Source organism: Bombina bombina, chromosome 9 (assembly GCF_027579735.1).
Source record: "Bombina bombina isolate aBomBom1 chromosome 9, aBomBom1.pri, whole genome shotgun sequence".
Classification (NCBI taxonomy): domain Eukaryota; kingdom Metazoa; phylum Chordata; class Amphibia; order Anura; family Bombinatoridae; genus Bombina; species Bombina bombina.
Genome location: NC_069507.1, coordinates 87,119,878 through 87,125,877, shown reverse-complemented (window position 1 = coordinate 87,125,877; position 6,000 = coordinate 87,119,878). Strand labels below are relative to the sequence as shown.

Here is a 6,000-nt window from a genome sequence, read left to right as displayed (position 1 = left end):
CTATCTATCATCTATCTATCTACCTATATCTATTTATCATCTATCTATCTACCGGTAATCTATCTACCAATATCTATCTACCTATATCTATCTATCTATCTATCTATCTATCTATCTATCTATCTATCTATCTATCTATATATATATTACCTATCATCTAAATATCTATTTATCTATCTATATCTATTTACCATCTATCTATCTCTCATTTAGCTATCATCTATCAAGCTATCTAATCTATCATCAATCTATCTATCATCTATCTATCTATCTATCTATCTATCTATCTATCTATCTATCTATCTATCTATCTATCTATCTATCTATCTATCTATCAATTATCAGCCACATCGGGTTTTAGTCTACTATAAGGATAGTGTAAGTACTTTCAAGGCAACCAACCATACGGAACAAAGAGAATAGCTACCAGCAGCCTACAAGTGTCATATGATCTTGTCCCTGCTGTGCTATAGCGGCTGCCGCTATTCCTTGTGAGCTTTCACACACCGTTATCTTTACCCTTGTATGTTGCTACATTTGATAGTGACAAGAGTGACCAGGTTGTCACACTGTTTTATCGTATTATGGATGAGAGAAAAATGACACTCTATTCATTAAATGGGGCCAAAGAAATCACAGGTAAAAAAGGTACATGTTTTTTACATTTTAATCTATGCACGTTATTGAATTAGTAATTTGGAATGAAAATAATTTACTAGAAATCTTAACATATAAATAAACCCCAGGTAGGTCCATATATACACAATCTCTCCTTTACATTCAAGAATAACAGTAAAACTACTCCTTGTAGGTTAAATGCTATTTGAATATCTGTACCAAGACAAAGGACTGGTGGTTACACTGAGGTACCATATTATACACTCAGCTCAATGACAGCAACAGAAAGCGCGCTCTGCTTCCTTTTGCATTTTGGCAGCACCCCCTCCTGATTTCATTATCTTCCACACTCCACAGTTATGGGAAGGAACCGGTTTGTACTGGACTGATGTCAGGCAGGGAAAGGAGGTGAAGCGAGTGAGGAAGGGAGGAGGAAGGCACAATAAAAAGGAGATAGAAAACAAACACACTCACACAGCTCACAGTGTGCTGTGCACAGGGAGAAAGTGAGCCCTGGAGTCAGCAGCCGGAACAGCTGGGTTTGTTTTGCTGGCGGACTGATCTCTAAGGACTTCCTTCACTCTGCTATTCTCCTACCTCTCACTATGCACATAGGTAAGAACAGTGTCTTGTGTGTCTTATTAATGTACAGTGTCTTATTAATGAACAGTGTCTTATTAATGTTAAAGCAACTAGTGCAATGTTTATTATTATTACCAGTGTGATCCTGTAGACCAGACAACAGAGAAGAGATCACAGCTGTTCTGTCATTAGCTTCCAGGAGAACGTTTCAAAATATGTTTACTTGAGTTGTGATCATTTCCTGAGACTTCATAATATATCAAATATTATAAATATTCAGGTTTCAGAACGATATAAACAAAAGAAAACTCATACAAATAAAGAGATGATTAGTCACGTGTTATTATTATTATTTTTTCAATTTAACTGATTAAAAATAATTTCCATATTAAAGTAAGTTATTGTTATAGCACCTGCTGTGGGGAGAAGTATTTGGTTTAGATCCCCTTGTTATATGTGTGTTTGTGCTTCAGCCTTTGTCTGAAAATAACTTGGAAACTCTATTTGACCCGGGAGGTTTAAATTCACTATTAGAAAGAAGTGGTGTCTAATCTTTTTTTAGTACATAGACTTTTTTTTTTTCCTCTCACTTAGAGAGCTGGTGGAAATATTTTAAAACTGAAACTAAAATATAATGTAAATTATATTATTATTATTATTATATCAAGTTTAGTTTCAAAATTAAAATTTACACTATTTTTGGGAACTAGGCAAGGATTTTATGTATGTATGATTATGTATATATATATATATATATATATATATAAATATAAAAATATATGAGTTAAAGGGACACTGAACCCAATTTTTTTTTCTTTTGTGATTCAGATAGAGCATGACATTTTAAGCAACTTTCTAATTTACTCCTATTATCACATTTTCTTCATTCTCTTGGTATCTTTATTTGAAATGCAAGAATGTAAGTTTAGATGCCGACCCATTTTTGGTGAACAACCTGGGTTGTTCTTGCTGATTGGTGGATAAATTCATCCACTAATGAAAAAGTGCTGTCCATAGTCCTGGAACAAAAAAAAGCCTAGATGTCTTCTGTTTCAAATAAAGATAGCAAGAGAACGAAGAAAAATTGATAATCGGAGTAAATTAGAAAGTTGCTTAAAATGTCATGCTCTATCTGAATCACGAAAGAAATAATTTGAGTTCAGTGTCCCTTTAAATCATTAAACATTTCTATTAGTATTTTCTTGCTGGTACAATATCCTTCTTTCAAAGAACTACATTTTTAATTAATCTATTATTTAGCAAGTATCACAACCATGTACACAGTACACACACTCACGACAGAAATGAGCCAAACAAAGAGAAGCCTTTTGTGTGTTGCACATAGGGAATGGTAGATGTGTAGTGTGGGATGTTAAAGAGAGGGACATTGGGAAATCATAGTGTGGCCCTAGCTAGAACTAAGGTTAGACAATGACTATTTTGAAAATGTTACCAAGCTACCACTAAGAATTTATCACACCAGTAATACTACAGTATAGATGTGGACATATATATATTATAGCACTGCACAACTAATTATTTAGCAGACTGAAACATATGGGGGTGTATTCCAGTCTATTAGCAGAGCTGTGTAAAGCTTGTCAGATTCATATTTATATTTAATGCCAGTTCAATCAATTAGAAAACCCAGGTATCGTGCAATCTTCAGGTGGCTTTGCACCACACATAATCCCAATGCATGAAAACAGATAGAATTAAACAGCGTTATTCCAATTAATTACAAAATACTTTTCACATAGTTTTATTTATCATTATTTTTGGAACTTTATTATTCATCAGCCTTACCTTCTTAACCCCTTAAGGACCAGCGACGTACCCTGTATGTCACTGGCCTTTTTTTGGGACTTGATTGTTTTATAGCGTGGTCTTGCCACCAGCGTTGAGACTGCTCTATTCCACAAAGCCAGCTGGAGGGAGGGCATTAATAGCGTGTTCTTGCTAGACTTGTGCTATTATGTCCTGAAAAAACCCTTAACGACCAGTGACATACAGGGTACATTGTGGTCATTAAGGGGTTAAAAAATCATTCTGGCCTGTTTTATATGACAAACCTTATTTTATTATTTTTTTAAATAAATTATTGTACCTCCTTAGCTTACATGTAATATAAATGATTATTCCTAGCTTAATAAAAAGTAAATAATATAGCTCAAATGACACTAACACTATGGATCTTCTACAGAACTAAGGTATGATTGTCAGAATGGTATGAACTAAGGTATGATTGTCAGAGTGATATGAACTAAGTTATGATTGTCAGAATGGTAGGAACTAAGGTATGATTGTCAGAATAGTATGAACTAAAGTATGATTGTCAGAATGGTATAAACTAAGTTATGATTGTCAGAATGGTAGGAACTAAGGTATGATTGTCAGAATAGTATGAACTAAAGTATGATTGTCAGAATGGTATAAACTAAGTTATGATTGTCAGAATGGTAGGAACTAAGGTATGATTGTCAGAATCTTATGAACTAAAGTATGATTGTCAGAATGGTATAAACTAAGTTATGATTGTCAGAATAGTATGAACTAAGGTATGATTGTCAGAATGGTAGGAACTTAGGTATGATTGTCAGAATAGTATGAACTAAGGTATGATTGTCAGAATGGTAGGAACTTAGGTATGATTGTCAGAATGGTATGAACTAAAGTATGATTGTCAGAGTGATATGAACTAAGGTATGATTGTCAGAATGGTATGAACTAAGGTATGATTGTCAGAATGGTATGAACTAAGGTATGATTGTCAGAATGGTATGAACTAAGGTATGATTGTCAGAATGGTATGAACTAAGGTATGATTGTCAGAATGGTATGAACTATAGTATGATTATCAGAATGGTAGGAACTAAGGTATGATTGTCAGAATGGTATGAACTAAGGTATGATTGTCAGAATGGTATGAACTAAGGTATGATTGTCAGAATGGTATGAACTATAGTATGATTATCAGAATGGTAGGAACTAAGGTATGATTGTCAGAATGGTATGAACTAAAGTATGATTGTCAGTATGGTATATAGACTATATAAAGTCCCAGCAAAGCGCACTCTCACCTGGTCAGCTACCACGGTGCAGGCAAGCAAAATTGTATGTCCATAATCAGCATGCACTTACTGGATTTAATGAAAAAGTGCTTTTATTGACACACTATATATATATATATATATATATATATATATATATATATATATATATATATATATATATATATATATATATATATATATATATATATACATATATATATACACACATGCATACATAGTTACACACACACACATTGATATATATACACATATACACACTATATATAAAGAAAAACTATCAGCCTGTTTTTATATTGTATGTATTGTAGCTTGTAGAGAGTTTAGATATCAATATCTGCTATATATTTAGTTGCAAACATAGACTAAGGACACATTTAGTATATCAGTTAAATTGACATAAAAGTGAAAGAAGAAAATGCTCTACGGTGTTAGAGCATTTTATTATTGAATTATTACTTGCATATAACTATGTGTTTAACCCCCTACAATGTGCTCAGCTACAGAGCAGGAATAAAACTACTGGGAGCTAGCTGAACACATCTGGTGAGACAATAACAAGAGACAAATGTTATTCAACAAAGGATACCAAAAGAACAAAGAAAGTTTTGGTAACAGAAGAAAATTGAAAAGCCTCTTAAAATTGAATGCACTATCTGAATCATCAAGTTTAATTTTGACATTTGTGTCTGTTTAATGACAATACCTTCCTACATATACTGATAAATGTAAGTTGAAATTCAAGGGACACTAAAGTCCATTTGAAATTAAATTTGAATGATTTAGGCTGAGTGTTCTATTTAAAAAAAAACTTTACTTCTGTTATCAAATTTGCATTGCATCTTGGTATCCTTGTTGAAACTCAATGACAACAGTGTTTGCAACAATGTATAACAATGCTACAGACATTGTTTCAAACATTTCTGCAATATAGTGCTGGAGACATGTGAACACTCCTGAGCTCCTCTGAGCCTACCTAGTTTTACTTTTATAGAAGTAAAGGGATTATGATTTTTTTTTTTGCGTTTAGTGTCCCTTTAATATGAATTAAATGACAGGGTGACAGGGGTATAATATATATTGTTAATCATTAAAATGAGATTTTGTTCATACAAACATATCTTTTGCTACTGATTTCAGACTAACTATTAACAGGCAATTTTGGAAAATATTGCATCAGACTGAGAAACCTTCACTCAGCAATGCTAAGTAACAGCTGGTTAAAACTTCATGGTGCTTAGACAAGTAGAATGAGTGTAATTTGTTTGAATAACATTTTACAGTGGGACTATTGAATTTATTTTAGTGATATTTGGACAAATATATCTATTGGCTAGATTTTATATTTTAAAGGGGACAGGCACCACTAAAAGTGTTATTGTTTAAAAAGATAGACAATGCCTTTACAGCCCATTCCCCAGCTTTGGGCCACATTCTGTAGATAACATTGTGCTCACCCCCGTGGAGTTGTTTAAATCAGCACAACACAGCACTAATTGGCTAAAATACAAGTCAATAGATAATAACTTAAAAGTCATGTGGCTGTCAGAAAATGCTTAGATACAAGGTAATCACAGAAGTTAAAAGTATATTAATGTGTCGGTTATGCAAAACTGGGGAACGGGTAATTAAGGGATTATCTATCTTTTTAAACAATACAAATTCTATTGTAGACTGTCCCTTTAAAATTTCCAATCTCTACTCATTACTAACACAGAATTACACATCT

At 33.0% G+C, this 6,000-nt stretch overlaps 1 protein-coding gene across 1 annotated transcript in view; it reads left to right on the top strand.

Annotated features, from left to right (window-relative positions):
* The first annotated feature begins 940 nt into the window (after positions 1-940).
* SLC16A9 (solute carrier family 16 member 9) overlaps positions 941-6,000 on the top strand; it is an 81,316-nt gene continuing 76,256 nt past the window's right edge. Inside the window, exon 1 of the mRNA XM_053692243.1 lies at positions 941-1,233. The gene's annotated coding sequence lies outside the window, so the exon portion shown is untranslated. The remainder of the gene's footprint in view (positions 1,234-6,000) is intronic.